This window comes from Lithobates pipiens, unplaced genomic scaffold (assembly GCF_037356315.1).
Source record: "Lithobates pipiens isolate NorthernLeopardFrog02 unplaced genomic scaffold, aLitPip1_a1.2 Scaffold_13, whole genome shotgun sequence".
Lineage (NCBI taxonomy): Eukaryota > Metazoa > Chordata > Amphibia > Anura > Ranidae > Lithobates > Lithobates pipiens.
Genome location: NW_027507718.1, coordinates 79,566,468 through 79,589,389, shown reverse-complemented (window position 1 = coordinate 79,589,389; position 22,922 = coordinate 79,566,468).

Sequence of the window (22,922 nt, the reverse complement as noted above, 5' to 3'; positions counted from 1 at the left end):
CACAAGGCCGCCGCGCTGGCGGCCTTATAAAGTGTGGGGCGTGCACTACACAGCCTGAGCTATGATTGGCCACAGGCATCCTGCCTATGGCCAATCATGGCTCTCCTCACTGCCGGCGCTGTGATTGGCTAACCATGCGGGGTCACAGTGCATGCTTGGCCAATCATGAGCCAGCAATGCACTGCGCCATCACAGTGCATTGTGGGCCGTGAGCGCCACACGAATTTGGCGTGAACGGCCCATAACGTTTGGAATTCGCCGACCGGCGAACAGCCGATGTTCGAGTCGAACATATGTTCGACTCGAACACGAAGCTCATCCCTAGTGAGAGGGTACTGTATGAAGCATTCTGAACTGGATTTAGCGATCTGTCTTCCGATGAGTAGATGATGGCTAGGATCGGGACCCCAGGCAGTGATCATAGCATCTGAGCCTCTCTGGGATGAATCGGAAGAAGACCTGCAACATATCTGCCTATGGCGACAGGATCGCGGGATCATCTCTTGCTGAGTGGGGATCCATGGTTCTGGTTGTAGGAATGATCTAAACCATTCTAGAATTGATACTACAGGGATTCCCAATTTGTCACAGAAGACTTGGAGCTTCGTTGGCATGCGCAGGGAGACTGTGTGATTGCCTGCCATCACTGTCAAGCAGAAGGGGAATTTCCAGCGGTATATGATGTGCATGTCCCTTAAGACATTGAGAAGGGGGCACAATGCTCTTCTGTGTTGCAGTGTGATAGCCAGCAAGTCCTGAAAGATCTTAATGGGGTGGCCATCATATTGTATGCATGCATGGTGCAATATATCCTCCTGCCAAGTGAAGCTGACAAGGCAGCATACTGTATCCCTAGGTGGGTCAGTGTCACAGCCTCTAGGTCTTAGCACACTTTGACAGCGCTCCATTTCTATGGGCGCATCTGGTGGTCTGCCCAGCAAGGTGTTGCAAAGTGCCCATAGTACATGCTTTAGCTGAGATCCTTCCACTGATTCTGGGATTCCCTGAATCTTAGATTGCGCCTCCGACCCTTGTTGTCAAGGTCTTTAATGTGACCATACATGTCGATCAGGTGTTGGGCATGTACGCTGGTCACTTGCAGTACTTGCTGTATAGTGGTCCCATGTGTCATGGCCGCTAATTCCACATGTTCAAGGCGGGAGACCACAGGTCTGAGGTCCATTTTAAGGCCCAAGATTGCCACTGTAAGCGTGTTTTTAATGTCCATTGCTACCAGTTGAAGGTCAGCTAGGCTGAGGAGCGGAAAAGGCTGGAAACTATGAGGGGCGGCGCTCGGATGTCCCACGAAATCCAGTGTGCTGGCGTGACTTGCAGCAGCGCCCTCTGAGGCCTGCGATTTAGCTTGCTGGGTCTGGAATATCGCCGGAATAGTATGGCTGAGCTGCTTGGTCAGGTCTGCCTGCGAGCTGGTGGTTGAGGAGCTTCTCCCAGCCATCTCTCTTCTCTGTCAGTGAAGCCAGTCCACTTATGATAGCTTAATTTGCAGCCTTAGCAGTCAGAGCACACAAGCTAAGCTGCCATTATGGTCCAGTGCTAGACCACGCCCCTTCAGATATTTATTTATAAAATTGACAACCATTGAAAACAATTTATCATATACCTTCCACTTCACAATTATGTGGCACTTTGTGTTGGTCTATCGCATACATTCCCAATAAAATACATTTATGTTTTTGGTTGTAACATGACAAAATGTGGACAATTTTAAGGGGTATGAATACTTTTTTGAGGCACTGTAAGTGTCCCCAACTGTTTTCACTTTCCTAACCAACTTGTTGACCTCCTTATTCCACGCCTTCTCTAACTTTTTAGCTAATTTCTTCATATACCATTTAAAAATCTGAATTTCCCCATAGACTCTGTCCTAAGGAATATCATGATCATGAAGAGAGCTCCATCCAAATCCACCACACTTTCCTCCTGATCGTCCTCCTTTCAGGCTGACTCAGTGTCCAACTTCCTTGCATCTGCTGCTACACTACCTCTACCATCTATTTGCATTTCATTCCACTGAATTGAAAAACAAATTCCACATTGTAGTCACATCCCACAATCTCACTGCCAATGCTGAGGCCCCTGGCACCATTTTGAGTACTCTGTGTGTTCTGTCAGCTACAGCAGCCTCCTCCAGGTAAATAAATGGCCACCACCAAGAGAAATAGTGCCACCATTGGGACCTCCAACCTTAACTGGCTTTACCTTGATGCTGGCACTCAGTCCCCAAAAGCACCTTTCAACAAAGTCTAGTATAGCAATAAAAAATTTTTCCTGCAAACATTTTGTCAGATCTCTCTAATGCATGTCTCATGACAAAATGCTGTAAGGACTCTGCATTTTTTTTTAGGGAGAGATCTGACATTATTGGCCCTTCTAAGCCATCTAACCATAGTTCAAAGGCCAGGAAGTGCATTATTAGTAAATGATTGCTACAGCAAATTACTGCTTTTGTTCACCATTTTCCTGAACTTACCTGAGAACTCAAGGTTGCCCCAAACCCAAATTCCATCTCAGCCAATAAGGAAATCTCTCTCTGTGTAGTGAAAACCCTCTTTAGGTACCATACACATGTTTATTACAATATACTGTAGTTAAAGTGATATTGAAATCATGTTTTACTTACCTACTCTGTGCAGTGGTTTTGCACAGAGCAGCCCCGATCCTCCTCTTACTTGTCACTCACTGGTGCTCTTGGTCCCTCCCGCCTGCCGAGTGCTCTCACAGCAAACAGCTGTTCCATTCAGACACAGAGCCATGTCCCAGCTCCGCCCCCTCTCTCCTCATTCATTTTGATTGCCAGCAGCAGGAGCCAGTGGGGTACCGCTAATGTTTCAGTCAATGAGGAGTGAGAATCTAGGATAGCTGAGTCTCTCGTGCAACATCGCTCGATTGGGAAGGGGCTCTGCTAAGTATTAAGGGGGCTGCTGCACACAGAAATTTTTTTTTAAAAAAAAAACCTTCTGTCTTTAGAACCACTTTAATGTTATATAAGTGTGAAATAGCTACATAATGCAGCCACATTATGAATAAAAAAAAATCTCAAACAGCACTATAGAAAGTTTTATACTGTATATTGAAATCTAAGACCTTTACATCACTGGTTAAGATAAAGATGAAGGTCACAGACAGAACAAAAGATGTGTATGGAGGAGTATTTAACAGCAACTTAGAGGCTAAAAGCGCTATAGATCACAGACATAAAAATATCAGGTACAGCCATAATGCTGCTGACCAAAATTAGGGAAAAAATGAAGTCAAGCTATTAAACGCATAAAAATTCAAGAAGTCTATTTCCATTTTACCTGCTATTAGTTCTTTGGGAAATAAATTGGATTTCAAATAAAAGGAAAAAAGCCCCAAAACTAGTGTGCTTTCAAGATGTAAAATTGTCAATAACAATAAAACATATTAACAATTTTTACAGGTATCTATTGGTTTGCGGCTGTGATCCACTTAACGGGAGAGATAAAAGGAGTTTCCGTGAAGTATAATAACATATTTTGTGTAAATTGTGTGCAGTGTGCACATAATGACAGGTGCCTTGCTATATTACTTAGGTTACATTGCTACGATTGTGAGGACATCAGACCTGCAGGAGTAAAATTAGTCATGTATGTAAATTATAATCACTTTAAGATAGTTGTATGTGCTCATTTAGGCATTTTAATAGCATGCAATGTTATCCTCTCAACAGGACTAATAAGCATTAGCTGTAATGAGGTCAGACAGTCAGTTTGGCATTATCATAGGATTTAATTGGGACACTGGTCTCTGCTGAAGAGAAAATTAATAACTTTTGTCAATGTTCTGCTGAGATGTTCTGTCTTATTGAACTATGGGGGTCAATTAGAAAGCATTATGTAATAAAGTCTTCAACAGCAGACCTCTAACTGAGTTATACTATTGTCATTATTCTAGGGCTATAGCATTTAAAAATAGAAAGCCAGAAATATTATCATGATTAGTAGTTGCAGTGTGTTTGCAAACACTATGTAGCAAGCTGGAATTGTTTAAGTGGCATTGACTGTGAAATGTGCCAAAGGAGTTAAATCAGGAGTAATAGCTCATCTATTTAGATAAAATGGGAGTTTCTGCAATGGCTCTGCAAGTCTTATTTCAAAAAAGAGGATGGACTTAAAGGGTAACTCCACTTTTGTAGAAAACAAAAATAGCAATAAAAAATTATATAGCATATACAATTGTTACCCATGCCATGTTGTAATTGAATGGTATTAAACTGCAATTTTGTCCTTTTCTGTAAAATACAATGTACAATATGATAGCCTGGAGTCCTTCTGTACACAGTTGGTGTACAAATCTTCCCCTGAAATATAATTTCCTGCTGGTGTGATTGACTCTCTAATTTTCCCAGAGGTCTGCACTGAGATACAAGTCAGAATTTAGGAATCCTCTGTAACAAAAATCAAATTTTTGGTGAGATACCCCCCAAAGGATTAACCACTTCTAATGGTATGCAGACCCTGAACCTTTTTTCATTAGAACACTTCAAGTGCATCAACTAGTTAGTAATGAGAAGTCGCTCCCATTCACTTTTCTCATTGGCATAACTAAACAGCCTTTTCTTCAGAACAGAAACAAGTAGAAATCTGCAACAAAACGTGTTAAAATCCTAGCAATGTACATTGATCACTCAAAGAGGAATGTTTTTTTCTCAACAAAAGTAGAGTTACTCTTTAAATTAGAATTCCCCAAAGCTTATGAAGGAGCAACATAGTGTGTTTTTTTGGGGGGGTTTTGTGTGAAAATGTGTCCCAGTGTTTACTTTGCACTGTTACCATGCTGTCTGCCTTTACACTATACATAGCTGTGCTGAAGCACACTTTACAGACACTTTTTTTGCAGTCAGGAGACCTGCCATGAGAAATGACATACAGCAGTTTTTGTGTCTGCATGTAGGCATGAAGTGGGAGCTGTAAGATCAGCAGTGCTGAGGTTCAAAAAAGGATGAAAAAAGGTTAAAACAGTATTTTATTGAAATGGCAATTGCTTATGATACATAATAGGGTTGATTTACTAAGCCTGGCCATACATGGTAGAATTTCGAAAATAATTTTCTTTTGAAAATCAGAAAATGTTTGCGTTTTGTGATCCGATGGTGCCACCATTGATTTAGAAACCAACCAATCCTTCAATTTCACCTCAGAATATATGTGCCTAGGAATCTTATTTTCTTTCCGGGAATTTTCTTTTCTTGCACATGTGCATTTCTTTTTCAATTAAATTTTTTGCACGATTCTCCCATCATTGATTAGAAAATCGTTAGTTTTTCAAAAAATGTCCAACGTGTCCAATTACTCAAATTTAATTGCCGCATGAAAATTGGCTGTTGCTGCAGCCCACTAATGGTGCGAAATACGAACAAAAATTCTTAGATAAGATTTTTGATAGAAAATTCTTTCAAAATTCGACCTATGTATGGCCTGCCTAAAACCTGGAGAGTGAAAAATCTGGTGCAGCTGTGCATGGTAGCCAATCAGCTTCTAACTTCAGCTTGTTCAATTAAGCTTTGACAAAAAAAATAAAAGATGGAAGCTGATTGGTTTCTATGCAGAGCTGCACCAGTTCCTCGCTCCAGTTTTAGTAAATCAACTCCATTGTCATTCAGTTAAGTAAATTATACTTTGAGCAATACAGTGCATCAAAATACATACACACAAACACACATGCATACACTGATACATATACACGTATGTATATGTATGTATCTCTCCTTTCTATCTCTCTCCCTCTCCCTCTCCCTCTCCCTCCCCCCCCCCCTCCCCCTCTCTCTCTCTCTCTATATATATATATATATATATATATATATATATAATTTAGGGAGGAACGTGCGGTGAGGTCAGTGGCTGATGAGGCACTGGGTAGTATCAGGACCAGATACATGCAGGCTTCATACGCTGTGATCGTTAGAGTGAGAGCAATAATTCTAGACCTTCTCTGTAACTCTAAACGTGTAATCTGTAAAAAAAAAATTAAAGTCATGAGTGTGTGCAATTTTAAAACATGACATGTTAGGTATGTATTTATTTGGCGTAACATCATCTTTCACATTTAAAAAAAATCGGATTATCAGTAGTATTTTTTTTTTTTCTTTTATATTAATAAAACAGTTTTTCCCCAAAAACACATTTGAAAAATTGCTGTGTAAATACAGTGTAACATAAAAAGTTGCAACGGCTACCATTTTATTCCCTAGGGTGTCTGCTAAAACAATATATATAATGTTTGGGGGTTCTGAGTAATTTTCTAGCAAAAACATGATGATTATTACATGTAGGAGAGAAGTGTCAGAATTGGCCAGGGTGGCGAGGGGTTTATTACCATAAGTAATATACAAATAATTATTATATATTGTTTTTAAGGTAGTTTACTATATTTTCAAAAACTGTACTCAAGCAGTTGGCTTAACAGACAAATTACTGAAGTTTGAACTGCAAACCAGTAATTTCACAGTAAATAGATAAATAATAAATTATTATATTATAACATATAGCATAATTATATATGATTTAGCTTGATTAAAACAGTACATTTTCAACAGCAGCAGACTCTCATTCTCCCTCTTAACCGTTTGAGAAAAACATGGAATGGAGCATTTGTCTTTTAGACACATGCCTTCTATGACACTGCAGTAAGAGGCGTGCCTCCACTGCAACATTTTTATTGGACAGCTGGGCTAATGGTACTTTATCAAGACTCCAAGCTGTACATTGAGATCAGTGCCTCTGACAAGAAGGGAGGAGAGGCACTGCGAGCTCAACCTCTTAGCCCACGTACACACGGTCGGAGATTTTGCCAACCAAATCCATCGGATTTTGCCCGTCGGATTTAGTCCAACGGATTGTGTCCGAAACTGTTGCATACACACGGTCGGGCCAAGTTGTCTGATTTCGCGGTTGCCAAGAACGCGGTCACGTAAGCCGTGTATGGCGGGACTAGAAAAAGGAAGTTCATCACCACGTCCGACACCCTTTGGGCTCCTTCTGCTGATCTCGTGTTTTAGTAGAAGTTTGGTGAAAGATGATTCGCGCTTTTCAGATTAGTGATTCAGATCGCTACTGCTCTTCAGTTTGTGCTTGTCTTTGCGTATCTGATAATCAGTGCATGCAGTCATTAAGTATTTGCTTCTCATTGTGGACTCTATCTTGGTATAGTACGCTTTGAAAGGCATTTTTTATTGTCTGCTTGCTTCTGCTATTCAGGTCGTCCTTTCAGGCCTTGCTGTTTAGCGTTGCTTTCTGGTGTCCGTTCTGACCAGCTGACCGCTTTCAAAACATGTTTCGTCTACGTACTCATCGTACAGTTTGTGCTGTGCAGGGGTTCTTACTTTGACTTACGATGAGTACGTAGATGAAACATGTTTGGACGACCAAGAATTGGTTGCGCCAGCGTCACCAGTTCTCCCACATGCCTTTGCTCCGTGAGATCCGCGAGAATAATCCTGATCATTTCTGGATTATTCTCAGGATGACGGACCCCGTTTTTCACTGTCTGCTGGCTTTGCTGTCACCTTATATCACCAGGCAGGATACCTGCATGCAGCAAGCCATCACTCCGGAGCAGAGGCTCATCGCCACGTTGCGCTACTTGGCGACGGGGAGAAGCCTTCAGGACCTCAAGTTCTCTACAGGCATCTCCCCCCAGGCTCTGGGGATCATTATTCCAGAGACCTGTTCTGCCATCATTCAGCTCCTGCTGAAGGACTATATTATGCTAATTTTTAACCTTAAACATCACATTCTATGTATTTCATGATTGCTAATGTCTTGCATTTCTTTCCTCATTCCCTAATTACCATCATTGCAATATGCTCTAATTCATATGCTCTGCCCCTTTGTCCTCATGTGGATTTGCCTCACTAACTTCCCCACCATGCTCTTCTTGGCCCCTAAAACTATAGTCTAGTCACTTGACAATGTCTTTTGTCAGCTCCATAGTATTGCTTTCCCCTAAACACCCCCTATAATGTCTACAAATGTGATGTGTGTGCTTCAATTCATGCAAAGTGACCTTTTTATTGTTTTTTGGAGTTGTGCCAAACTCATTAGTAACCCCCCTCTCCCCAACTGCTACCTCAGCTGATAGCAATCTTCTATCTGATGACTTGACCCAACCCAATACACACTCTAAATACCTTTTTCATGATAACATTTATGGAACAATTCACCAAAGCATGTAGTGTAAGGGCCTCAATACTTTCAAATGCTATTTTGATTTTTTTAACACATTAATTTTCTTGCTATGTAATAGCAAAATGTCAACATGTGCTTCCATTTTGTTATTATGACACTTCTTACCTGTCCGGTGGGCTGCCAATAGTGTAACAAAGGAGGGGCTTCGCAAAGTATCACACATTATTTAGGCATTCAGCTCTCAATCAAGTGGAGAGGGTTACCTCTCCTAAACATCCCCCCTCATTTTTTATCAAGGGCCCATCAGATGGGGGGGATGGGGGGGTTAGGACTCTCATAAGGGGACCTCATACTTTAGGCTTTAAATACTCATTTAAAAAAATGTTATACTAATTCTGTCCAAAAATGTGGGTGTCTAATCTGCATGCAATGTTGATTTGTAAAATTACTAGTTTTTTTTCTTGTGTCACTACACAGTGTCCTTCAACGCAACAGGAATGGCAGACTGTGGCCTCCCACTTTGCCATTTTTCGTCAAGTTGTGCCTTTTTCAGCAACAGTGCAAACCCAAGTTCAGAGTGAGATCAGGGGACAGTCTCTTTTTCAGCTAATCTTATTATGTTGTGGGTCTGCTACACACACACCTTCTTTTTGTTAACTAATGTGTAGTGCATTACTGATCTAAATCATGCTAATTTTCAGCACCCTGGCATGAAAATGGCATGATTGTCCAAATTTACACATCACTGTGGGTGCTTTTTACTAAAGGCACATCCACTATGCACTACAAGTGCACTGCAAAAGTACACCTGAAACTGCACTTGGAGTGCAAACTGGAGTTGCCTTTAGTAAATTGCACTCCTTCTCAGCACAAACTCAAATTTCACTACAATGACATGTTAATCCCAATGAAAAAGGAAGCCACACATTGTTGAGAATTCAACTTTTTAATACAAGCACATTCATATGTGCGTTTAGTAAAGGTTTTTACAACAAACCAAGATATTTTGGGTATCCAAAACCCAGTTTAATCATATTTATTTTTTACTTGTTTTTTTGTGTAAACAGGCATGTATCAAACCGTAAAATACAGAACACAGGAACTTACAAAGTTCAACTTGGAAAAGTGAAGACAATATCAGACATGAGTATGTACAAACTGGGCTGATATTGCCTTCATCACATGGGGTGTGACCCCTGAAAAATCCAAATTTGGAAGATGCACACAGTGTGTCAACATGTGCTAACTCCCATCATGGGGGATCAATTTACATGGTTTGGGGCTGCAACCCCTTCATCTCAGACACTTTCCACAAAACATGTACATTGATCCCCCATGATGGGAGATAGCGCATGTTTACACACTCTGTGCATCTTCCAAATTTGGAATTATGCAAAATACAACATTTTTTGTTTAAAAAGCAAAAATAAAACCCTATCTAGTTTTTTCATTTTCACACTCTCCCCAAAACATCAATGATGTTCTTCATTTTATTTTTAACATCATTGATGTTTTGTTGTACAATTTCCAAATCCCTACTGCACCCCATTATCTCCCTGATCAAGATCTGGGCACTTTCACTGGTAAAACGGGAATCTTCCTCCACATCACCTAGAAAAAAAAAAACACACCATGTAATCCAAATATGGTGATATACATTGATGAGCTTACCGGAAGCTGTGTTCTCCGACACTCACCTGTTGTGGTGACAATTTGGCCAACCTCCACGATCTCTCCTTCTTCCTCCTCCTCCTGCTCCTCTGTTTCTTCTTTTGGAAGTTACCCTTCTTTGGGAGGGGTGTGGTCCCTGGTGTCCTCATGGCCCCTGGTGTCCTCATACTTGCCGAGTCTTCTCTCCCCTATGAGAATGTAAACAAAGATTAATTAGCACACAGAGGGCATAAATAGGAATATGAAACATTGCTTGGAAGTGTTGTAGAATTGTTTTTTTGGGCCGAGTTACAAGGTGAGAACATTATTGGGGCCACTTTGTTAAGCTGGAATACTTCCCTGCAGAACGATGTTTCATACGAACGAACGAAACCATGACCTTGAAAGTGGCCATTTTAAAATGCACAACATGAAATCAAAGCACATGGAGCATGTATGCAAGCAAGAAACAATCATATGAACACACGACAACTACTTACTTTTTTTAAGAACACGCTTGATCCTTAGGTACTGCTCGTGCTCCCTCAGTTTCAGGTCTGACCAGCGTTTTCTCAGTTGATCCTTGGATCGGCGTACCCCAAAATTCTTCAGAAGACTCTTCACAACTTTATTCATGGCCTTTCTGATATTTGGGTTTGGGTAAGGTCCATACTTCCCATCATAGTCGGTCCTGTTCAATATGTCGACCATCTCCAACATCTCTCCAAAATACATATTTGAGGCCTTAAATCTTGTCTTCCTGGATCGGGACGTTTCAGGCTCCGGACTTTCCTCACCTTCCTCCTCGTTAGTGGAACTATTATTGCGCACCTGCGTTCTCTCCGCCGTGTGCTCTCCCCACTGCGCGGGAAGCGAAGGGGCGGGGAATAGTCTGGAAAGAACGTCAGGGGCGAGTTTCACGCATGCGCACTGTATATAAAACGCCACACATGTGTATCGTCCGTACTATCTGGAAGGAGAGTGTGAGTCACAGACGCGGCGAACGTCGAAACGAAGGTAACATTTTTAACTTTGTGCTTCACTAGACTAGACTGCTTGTATCTAGGCCGCTGTTGGGACAAGATTAGGAGGGATTTTAATTGCATTATTAGTATTTGGGGGTTTGTCTTGTGTTGTGTCTTGCAGACAAAATGGACCCATTTAACAATCCCAACTTTATGGGGCTATTCCTCGAGCTCTACATGGAGATGCCCTGCCTGTGGCAGTTCCACAACAAATTTTATTATGTCAGATCAAAGAGGAACGCAGCACTGGAGAAACTGCTTGCTTTGGTGCAGATCAGGGTCCCCACGGCAGACATGACATATCTGAATCGCAAAATTGTGGCCATGAAGCTTACATATTTCAGGGAGAGAAAGAAGCACCTGGAGTCCTTGAGAGCAGGAGATCCAGATGCTGTTTATTACCCCAGGATGGTGCACTTTGACAGGCTGCATTTTCTGGTAGACCAAGGGGTACCCAGGCCACAACTCAGGCCACCACTCTCCAGGCTTCCTCCAAGGCATCCTTCACCCCCAGCTGAGGCTTCTGATGTCCAGCCTGGGCCTTCCAGGCAGCACCATGTGGTGGGGCCCAGCTTGAGACAGGTATTGCATTGTTGAACATATTTCTTGTGTTGCATTTAATGATGTTAACTAGATGTTCTTATTGATCAGTAAGTTGAGATTTCTCAAAGTGGTTTACATCTCAATAGACAGTAGTGACCAAAAATGATTGGGACGGGAAAGAAAAATGCTGCTGTCAGAAGGATAGTCTGTTCTATTTGGTAACAGTCAAATAGCAAAAGCCAGGAGCACAAAATGTTATGATTGATGATCAAAAAACTAAAACTATGTCCCCTTTTCATACACAGGAAGACCTCGGGGGGAGGCTGTGGCAAGTGGCAGCCAGGAGGTCCAACAACGCCCTCCTTCTCCTCCTGCCCCAGCTACAGGAGCCCAGCCACAGCCTGGAAGGATGCCTGGTGGGAAGTCACAAAGGAAGACCAGAGAGTGATGGCCTGGGATGAGTTTGGTGTGCCAGAAGATGCAGCTTCTTCAAGATCACCATCCTGGGGACAGAAATGTCATCTGAATTTCCTGCTCTCTAGGACTTCAGGAGCAGACTTCTCTCCCTGAGATATGTACTCCTCAGGCCACCAATTTTTGTATATGTCATTTAGTCATGTCTGCCCTGGGGGCCAAAGGCTGCACCAAAGTTAAGAAGTTTCTCCAGTGCTGCGTTCCTATTTTTATTTTCGAGCAAACAAAATAAATTTTATTTTTGTTTGATGAAATACTTGTGTAATGTGTTTTCCTTCAAAAAGTAGAGTTTATTTGTGAGCAGGCAGGTACATTTCCAAAATAGTAAAAGGCACACAGGTCACACAGACCCCAGACCGCGCCACGGGGGCTCCAGTAAGAAAAAGGCGTAAACCGGAAGGACACAAGGACGGTGTCACCACCCCTAGACCTCACAATCAAAAAGGAAATGCAAGCAGTAACAAAAAATATATATATTTAGATAAAATACAAAGTGAACTAAATAACAAGGGGTACCAACACTAAACAACCTCTTGTAGATTAAAAAAAAAAAAAGAAAATCTAAAAAATACAATAATGTTGTTGTTGTAAGTTTACACCCAAAAATAAAAAGTAAAAAAAGGAGAAATGAGCAGTGTCTTTAAAGGAGATTTTTAGGGAATCCCCCCCCTCAAAAAACATCCAAAAAAATAAATAAAATAAAAACATTGTGTAGATGTGACTTAAACTAAAATTGTATTGCTGAAATGGTTAAAAAAGAGTAATGAAATCCGTTCGGGAGAAGTGTGTGTGACTATAAGCATCAAAAGAAGTTGGTTCTTGCAGCATTGTAAAGAACAAGAGAATGCGCTTGATGAATGATTTTTTAACATTGCAGCGTGACGAATGTGCTATATCGCTTACGAGCAGTAGTTTTACCTGGACGAGCGCTTCCGTGTCGGAATTTGAATGTGAGCATGCGTGGCACTTGGTCCGATAAAAATGCTCTACACATGATCGGATTAGGTCCGTCCGGCCCAGTTGGTCGGAAAATCTTTCCAACATGTTGGAAAATTGGGTCGGACAGAGATTCGGACGGAATCAGTCCGATGCATACCACACACAGTCGGATTATCTGATGACACGGTCCGATAAGACTCATTCCGACAGATTCTCCGACCGTGTGTACAAGGGCTTAGTCTGCTGCAAACAGAGTGTGCCAGCTTGTATTTAAACTGGCCGATCTGTATGTAGCTTTAGTTAGGCTACGCATGGAGCCCCGTATCTCTGGAACCATAGGTCATAGGAGCCCCAAATTTTTATCAGTGGTGGGATAGGACTTATGCTACATACACCTTAAATGGGGTCTCTGTGACCTCCTAGCTCGAATTTTCTTTTTATGTTCTTGTTCACCTGCCTCCCCTGACTGCACGTCCCTAATACAGTGTATATAAACAGGTATGTGCAAGTAAGAATTCTTTACAAAAAAATATATATATATATATATATATATATATATATATATATATATATATATATATATATATATATATATATATATATATATATATATTACAAATATGTTTTATCAATTTACAAAACAAAATGCAATGTGAGTGAGCAGAAGAATAATCTATACCAAATCAATATTTGCTGTGGCTACCCTTTGGGTTCAAACCAGCATCAGTTCTTAAACGTGCACACTTTGTACACTTGCGTATAGTCAGGAATTTTTGAACAAAATGATTAACCAATTATACCAAACAAGTGCTAATGATCAGTTTCATACAGTATGTAGCTTGATACACAGTCTATAGCTGAAACATAAACAGATGTGTAGGAGACTTAAACTTGGGCGAGGAACAGCCAAACTCTGCTACTAAGATGAGGTTTTCAGGTCAGTTTCAGGTTACAGGTCATACACCACGGAAAAAGAGAACAGCAACAAGACACATCAGCAAGGTCTCACTCAGGCAAAGATTTCAAAGAAGACTCAAGATGTACTGTTCATGCACTTTTAAAGAAGCACAAAGAAATAGGCAACATTGAGGACTGTAGACACAGGGTTCTGCCAAGGAAACGTAACCACTTGCCCACTGGCCGCGTAAATCTCCTTTCTATCCAGACCAATTTTCAGCTTTCGCTGCTCGCACATTTTGAATAACAATTACTCAGTCATGCAACACTGTACCCACATGAAAATGTGGTCCTGTTTTTCCCACAAATAGAGATTTCTTTTGGTGGTATTTGATCATCTCTTTTTTTTATTTTTTTGCGCTATTAATGAAAAAAGATCATCAAAGATCAACATTTTCTAAAAAAAAAACATTTTTTTTAGTTTCTGTTGTAAATTAGTAATTTTTCTTCATAATTTTTTGCCAAAATTTATAGTGCTACATATCTTTGGTAAAAATATCCGAAATCAGTGTAAATGATTTGGTCTTTGTGGAAGTTATAGAGTCTACAAGCTATTGTGCCAATCATTGAAAATTGATCACACCTGATCTCATTTCCTGAGACACTAACAAGCCAGGAAAGTACACATACCCCCCAAATTACCCCTTTTTGAGAAGTAGACATTCCAAGGTATTTATAAAAAAACTGATACAACACAACTAATTCCCTCCAAAAATGTGTATCACCACTGCGCTAGAAACAATCTCAACCTATAAACTCAGATGCTACTTATACAGAAATATATTAAATTAGTGCAATAATCTTTCCCTCAAACAGAAATTCAAAATAGCACGTAGCGCTAAATGTGCAAATGACTTACACCATATCCCTAATTACACAAAATCATATATACAAAGAAGTCCATATATACACTCGCATATACATGTGGCTGTAAGTATAAAGTGCTAAATGTGTAAACAATATACTGTAAAGACATGCACTTAGACCCGAATTAAATCAGGTGACATAAAAAAAATGATGTTATAAAAATATCATGTGAAAAACAGTGTAAAAAAAGTCCAATAAAGGTAAGTGATTTTCCAGCAGAAAATACTGGATTTTTACTTGTAAGCAACAAGCTATTAAGCCAAACACTTTCGTGCTTGGCCACTAGAGCTTTAAATTCTCTAAATAGAGTGATAATTTAATATATTTAAATATAACCTTGCAAAAATAAAAGGAAGCCTCCAATACCGTAATACAGTTTCAACACACTCTTTAATAAAATGAAACCAATTCCAGTGCACTCACATGAACTATATAAAAGAAAAGCCAAATCACAGATAACTCCACATCACGCTTGAACTTCTTAGTAATGTTTATATGCTGGGACATTGGTGGTCACGGCGGACCTCAGATTGTGCAAGTGATTTGAATCCTTCTCACCCCTCCTTATTCGCCGCACTCGCTCTCTTCCAGCAGATCCGCGGTGATTGGAGCGAGCTGCACACCTTCCTTCACTTCCTCCGTCCTGTAACCACCACCACACCGCCCAGCTCTCTAGATCAATGATAGACTATGTTCGCCAGATAGCCACGCCCCAACATGTTTCGTCATCAGTATGACTTATTCATGGGATTTAGTAAGAGGCATGGTTAGTTTTTTGAAGTTGTCATTTTTTCCCACAATTCTTTGCAAAATTAAGATAATTTTTATTTATTTATTTATTTTTCACAAAGTTGTCATCTTACCTAGTTATTTCTCTCACATGGCATGTGTATACCACAGATGACACCCCAAAATATATTCTGCTACTCCTCCTGAGTGTGGCAATACCACATGTATAATCTATGAGGCCTAATGAGTTTTGACAGTTCATTTATACCAGATGTTTTTGAAAAAATGTGGAAAAAAAAGGAAAACACATTTTTTTGTACACAAAGTTGTCCATTTATGTCAGAAACCATGAATCAGACCAAGACAGAAGTACAATTAAATCACATTTTTTATTAATAAAAAATAAAAAGGTAAATAGAGTAGGCAAAGTCAAAGCATAGCCAGAGTCCAGTAACCAGATCGAGTAGTCAGCCAGTCCAGAGTTCCATAACCAGATCGGGTAATCAGCCAGGCCAGAAGTCAGGGAACCAAGTGGAGCAACAGCAAACAGGATAAGGTGCCAGAAAGGATGTCAGCAAGCAAGCCTTTACGCAGGAGATGGTTTCTTGTGATGTGACCAAGGCGAAGGCAGAGATGAAGTGAGCTGGACAGCTTTAAGTTGGCAGATCAGACCAGCAAGATCAGCAACAGCTGGGTAACTGTGGAGAGAGATGAGAGCTGGCAATTAGCCGACAGCTGAGCAGCCAGCCCAGAGAAGGAAGGGCTAAGCCAGCCCTGACAATTTATAAGATATTTCCAACACATAACATGTACATAGCAAAAATGACACCCCAAAATACATTCTGCTACTCCTCCTGAGTAGGGATGGCCGGACGATTCGCCCGGCGGTCGGTTCGCGGCAAATTTTGGCTGTTCGCAGTCCGCCCGATCGGCGGACTATTGGCGCTGTTCGCCCGGCAGACTTACGTGTTTACTGTGTAAAAGAACTTTGACCTATGATGACACATCCATCATGTGGTACAGGACAGCCAATTGAGACATTACAGCACATGGACACTTGGACATTCCCCCTAACTTATAAATAGACCCGATCCGGCGGCCATTTTACATTCTTTCGTATGTCACTATAGGGAGAGGTTGCTGTGTGGAGCAGAGAGAGACTGGAGTGACCCAAATCGCTAGCTATTAGGTCCACAAAAGATCTTTTAAGGACTGGTATGGTATAGGTGTAGTTCAGGATATAGGTTTGAGGCACTGCTATTCAAGTCATTGTTGCAGCAGCCTGTCTTTTGTCAGTGCTGAGAGAGGGACAGGACGCTGTGTGCAGCAGGGACAGTCAGTTTAATCATTAGCTGTTACTATTAGGTCCACAAAAGTCCTTTTCAGGACTGGTATGGTAAAGTAGTACAGGATATAGTTTTGAGTGCTATTCAAGTTATTGTTGCAGCAGCCTGTGTTTTGTCAGTTTAAATAGGGACAGCTGTGTGTGGCAGTGAGGGACAGTCAGTTTAATCAGTAGCTGTTACTATTAGGTCCACAAAGGTTCTTTTCAGGACTGGTATGGTAATAGGCTTGTACACGTTGTGGCAGCACGCAGGTAAAATCACCTGGTTGTATTCAGGATGGGAAATATGTGTGTCCTAGATTCAGGCTTTATGCAGACTTTTACAATTAGAGGGGAAGAGTTAATGAGCCCAGCTGTAGTAAGTGGGCTCATTAAGACCTCTACAAAAAAACCCCAGCATGCATAGGGAGATGCTCCATCCTGGAACCAGTTTTGTGTGTATAGACTGGGGAGTCTGAGATCTGTTCTGTGTGGTGAGTTAACGCCTGTGTGGCAAACCCCTACAATAGAGACAGGGACTGGGGCAGCACAAGGCTGCACCCAGTTGTTAGACAGGGAGTCTACGTGTGTAGTTAGAGGTCAAGCTGACCAGGATTTATTTTCTTGTTTTATTTTGTTTGGCTGTTATATGTATCACTGCATGTAGCCTAAATAAACCGTATCTTTTGTTTTTTTGCACCTACACCACTGTCTGCTGTGCCTGACTTTGTGTTGTGAACCCATCCAGGGGGTCACACACACCCGCTACCGAGCGAACCCCCTCACAGTTGGTGGAGAATTTTGGCAGTTTTTTTTTTTTTTGTTAAGGCCAGCATGGAGGAGATACTGAGACAGCTGGCTCTAGCAAATGCAAACCAGCAGCAAACAAATGCAGCTTTACAAAAGAGCCTTGCAGCTCAACAACAAGCCCAGCAGCAGGCAAATGCAAATCAGCAGCAGACAAATGCAACTTTGCAGCAGAGTTTGGAAGCCCAGCAGCAGGCAAATGCAAATCAGCAGCAGACAAATGCAACTTTGCAGCAGAGTTTGGAAGCTCAGCAACAAGCCCAGCAGCGATCTGAAGCCCGCTTCATAGACCTGTTGCAGAAGCAAGAGCAGAATTTTCAACAGCAAATAGAGACATTGATACAGCAACGTCCGCAGACCAATGAAGCAAGTGGGTACAATAATACCGCAACCTTTGGTGTGAGCCGTTTACTGACAAAAATGACTGGAGAGGATGATCCGGAGGTGTTTTTGACCACATTTGAAAGGACTGCTGAAAGGGAAAAGTAGCCTAAGGAGCAATGGGCTGGACTGGTGGCCCCTCTGTTAACTGGGGAATCGCAGAAAGCTTATTATGACCTAGAGCCTGACCAAGCAAAAGACTATGTGGTGCTAAAAGCAGAAATATTGGCACGGCTGGGTGTCACCCTGGCAGTCCGGGCTCAGCGTGTGCATAACTGGACTTTTCAGGTTGGAAAACCTCCCAGGTCTCAAATGTATGATCTCATTCACCTGAGCAGGAAGTGGCTGCAGCCAGAGATTTTGACCGCACCAAACATTGTGGAACGTGTGGTTATGGATCGTTTCCTGAGAGCTCTTCCTACTGCCATCCAAAAATGGGTAAGCCATGGAGACCCAGAAAATGCAGATAAACTTGTGGATCTGGTTGAGAGGTACTTGGCTACAGAGAACTTGACCACCTCTTCCAGGGACTCACGGACTTTCCCTCCTAAGATCAGATCATCCCCAGTGGCGGGTAAGATGACTCCAAGGGGTGAGGGTGGAGAGAGTGAGAGGGTGGGAGTTCTACCTAAGGTCTGGCGGGAGCAGCCCAGGAAGCCCATGCTGCAAGAGGCAGCGAAAAAAATTATTTGCTACCGCTGCCGGCAAGAGGGACATATTGCAGCCAATTGCCCAGTTGTGGATGAGCCTATGCAATGTGACTTTATAAGGGAGAGACGTCAGTCGCTGTTTGCGACAGTTGCATGCACTGCCATTCGGGGACCTGAGAAACATTTATGTAAAATGTGTATTAATGGTAGACATGTTGATGTGTTGCTAGATTCAGGTAGCCTGGTAACATTGATAAAAGCTGAATTAGTTACTACAGAGGTCTCTGGGAAGAACAGGGTGGCTGTTATTTGTGTGCATGGGGACACCCGAGAGTATCCTGTAACTTCAGTGTTTTTTGAGACCCCCAAAGGTAACCTCTCTCATCAGGTGGGGTTAGTGTCTCAGTTACCACATGATGCTATTGTGGGAAGGGATTTTCCAAAATTCTGGGAACTCTGGGATTGTCCTGAGGCCCCCATTGGTGCCCCTATAAACCAGGAAGATGACCAGAATTCCTCTGGGAGTGGTGAGGACTCTCCTGAATTTCCCTTGTCGGTATTGGCGGGGGAAACTCGAGAAACTGGGGAGGAGCCAACATCCTCAGATGAAAACATGCCGTCTGTGGAGTTTTCGGATCTTGAGGTTCACAGGGAAAATTTTGCCACAGAACAGTTAAAAGACCCCACCCTAATAAAGGCACGGGAAAATGTGGTGAAAATAGATGGCGAGTTAGTGAACCCAGATAAGACTTGCCCTTATCCTTACTTCACTATGGAAAGGGACCTGCTATATCGAGTGGCTCAAAGGGCAGAAGAAACCATTGAGCAACTTGTAGTGCCCAAACCTTACAGGAAGTTGGTGTTAGAATTGGCTCATGGACACATTCTGGGAGGTCATCTGGGGACAGAGAAAACCAGAGAGAGGGTATTGCAGAGATTCTATTGGCCTGGGGTCATGAAGGAAATAGAAAAGTATTGTTCCTCCTGCCCTGTGTGTCAGAAGTCGGCACCTATGCCACATTTCCGTAACCCACTGGTACCTCTTCCTATCATTGAGGTCCCCTTTGAGAGGATCGCAATGGATTTGGTAGGTCCGATAATGAAGTCTGCTAGGGGGCATCAGTACATTTTGGTTATATTGGACTATGCCACCCGTTATCCGGAAGCAATTCCTCTCCGAAATACCTCGGCCAAAACCATAGCCAAAGAGCTATCCCTTGTTTTTAGCCGCGTGGGAATTTGTAAGGAACTGCTTACGGACCAAGGTACACCCTTTATGTCCTGGGTTATGAAAGAATTATGCAAGTTGTACAAAGTGAAGCAATTGCGTACATCTGTTTATCACCCCCAAACAGATGGGTTGGTTGAACAAAACCCTAAAACAAATGTTAAAGAAGGTGGTGGATAGAGATGGAAAGAATTGGGATTGTCTAATACCCTATCTGATGTTTGCCATTAGGGAGGTACCCCAATCCTCTACGGGTTTCTCACCCTTCGAGTTGCTCTATGGGAGACACCCAAGAGGGCTGCTGGATATCGCCAAGGAAACTTGGGAAAATGAGAGTTCTCCTCACAGGAGTGTGATTGAGCATGTCGCCCTGATGCAAGATAGAATTGCACAGGTAATGCCAATTGTAAAGGAACATTTAACCCAAGCGCAGTTAGCACAGCAGAGAGTGTACAACCGTGGGGCCAAGACACGTACTTTTTCCCCGGGGGATAGGGTCTTGGTGCTAGTCCCTACGGTTGAAAGCAAATTTCTGGCCAAATGGCAAGGTCCATATGAAGTAATTGAAAAAATTAGTGAGGTGAACTACAGGGTTAGACAGCCAGGAAGGCGAAAGCCGGAGCAGATCTATCACATCAATCTGCTGAAAGCCTGGAGGGATAGGGAATCCCTAGTCGCAGAGACTTTGTCACAAGTACAGCCTGATTGCTTAGTTCCTGAGGTTGGAATAGCAGACACCTTATTGAAACCCCAACAACAGGAGGTTAAAGAGTTTGTACTTCGTAACAAAGAGATTTTCTCTGAGCTTCCGGGACAAACATCTGGCGTAGAGCATGACATTATCACCCCGCCAGGAGAAAGGGTAAAACTAAAACCTTATAGAATACCAGAGGCCCGACGGGAGGCAATACGTGGCGAGGTTCAAAGGATGCTGGAATTGGGTGTGATAGAGGAGTCCCAGAGTGACTGGTCCAGTCCTATTGTACTAATGCCCAAACCTGATGGGAGCTGGCGGTTTTGTAACGATTTTAGACAATTAAATAAAGTTACAAAATTTGACACCTACCCCATGCCACGTATAGATGAGTTGGTTGACCGGCTGGGAACAGCCCGATATATGACAACTCTTGATCTCACCAAAGGGTATTGGCAAATTCCCCTGGCCGAGTCGGCCAAGGAGAAAACTGCGTTTGTAACCCCAGATGGGGCATTCCAATATAAGAGAATGCCGTTTGGGTTACAGAATGCACCGGCAACATTCCAGCGGAAAATGGATTAGATTCTGAGGCCCCATCAGAAATATGCTGCAGCTTACCTGGATGATGTGATTATCCATAGCACAGACTGGGTCTCACATTTGCCAAAAGTACAAGCAGTCCTAGACTCTATCCGGGAAGCTGGGTTTACGGGCAATCCAAAGAAGTGTACCATTGGACAGGAGGAGGCCAAATATCTTGGGTACACTATTGGGAGGGGGGTGATAAAACCCCAAGTCAATAAAGTCGAGGCCATACAGAGTTGGCCACGTCCCAACAGCAAGAAACAGGTACGAGCCTTTCTGGGAATCGCTGGCTATTATCGACGATTCATTCCCCATTTTGCTTCTCAGGCTGTGCCCCTCACCAACCTGACAAAAGGGAAAGAGTTGGTTATGGTTAAATGGTCCCCAGAGGCTGAGGAAGCATTTCAGTCCTTAAAAACAGCCTTATGTAGCCAGCCAGTGTTGTACTCACCAGACTTCTCTAAGGACTTTGTTGTACAAACTGATGCATCAGACGTTGGGTTAGGAGCAGTGTTATCCCAGGTCTGGAACGGGGAAGAGCACCCAGTCATTTACCTCAGCAGGAAGTTAAAGTCCCATGAGGTAAATTACTCCACGATTGAGAAGGAATGTTTAGCAGTGAAGTGGGCTCTAGATTCCCTTCGGTACTATCTGCTAGGTAGGCACTTTGACCTGGTGACTGATCACGCTCCTTTAAAGTGGATGGCTCAAAACAAGGAGACCAATAGAAGGGTAAATAGGTGGTTCCTGGCCCTACAGGAATTTAACTTTACAGTTAAGCATCGCCCTGGTGTTAAAATGGGGAATGTGGATGCTTTGTCTCGGATACATGCGTGTCTGGCTGCTTGTGTTACAACCCCAAGGTTGAAACAAGAGGGGGGGGGGGGGTATGTGGCAGCACGCAGGTAAAATCACCTGGTTGTATTCAGGATGGGAAATATGTGTGTCCTAGATTCAGGCTTTATGCAGACTTTTACAATTAGAGGGGAAGAGTTAATGAGCCCAGCTGTAGTAAGTGGGCTCATTAAGACCTCTACAAAAAACCCCAGCATGCATAGGGAGATGCTCCATCCTGGAACCAGTTTTGTGTGTATAGACTGGGGAGTCTGAGATCTGTTCTGTGCGGTGAGTTAACGCCTGTGTGGCAAACCCCTACAATAGAGACAGGGACTGGGGCAGCACAAGGCTGCACCCAGTTGTTAGACAGGGAGTCTACGTGTGTAGTTAGAGGTCAAGCTGACCAGGATTTATTTTCTTGTTTTATTTTGTTTGGCTGTTATATGTATCACTGCATGTAGCCTAAATAAACCGGATCTTTTGTTTTTTGCACCTACACCGCTGTCTGCTGTGCCTGACTTTGTGTTGTGAACCCATCCAGGGGGTCACACACACCCGCTACCGAGCGAACCCCCTCACAACATATAATATTCTTTCTTCCAAATATAGAAATAATATTATATTTGACTGCTGCCCTTCTGCTGCAGTAGTCCTTTATGAGTATAGGGACTGAGGTACAGTCTGCTAATCACAACCTACTAGTTGCACAAAGGTCCTTCTAAGGACTGGTAAGGTATAGTGTACTACAGTATATAGGGTTGAGTGAGGTACAGTCTGCTAATCCTTAAAGCGGGAGTCCACCGGGACTCCACGTTTTTTTTTTTTTTTAAAAGCCAGCAGCTACAAATACTGCAGCTGCTGACTTTTAAAATAGTGACACTTACCTGTCCAGCGCGCCCGCGATGTCGGCACCCGAAGCCGATCGCTAGGTCGTCTGTCGGGTCCTGCCGCCGCCATCTTGAGTATGGGAATCAGGAATTGGAGCCTTTCGGCTTCATTTCCCGGTTCCCTACTGTGCATGCGCGAGTCGCGCGGCGCAATCCGGACGGTCCCCGCTGCCT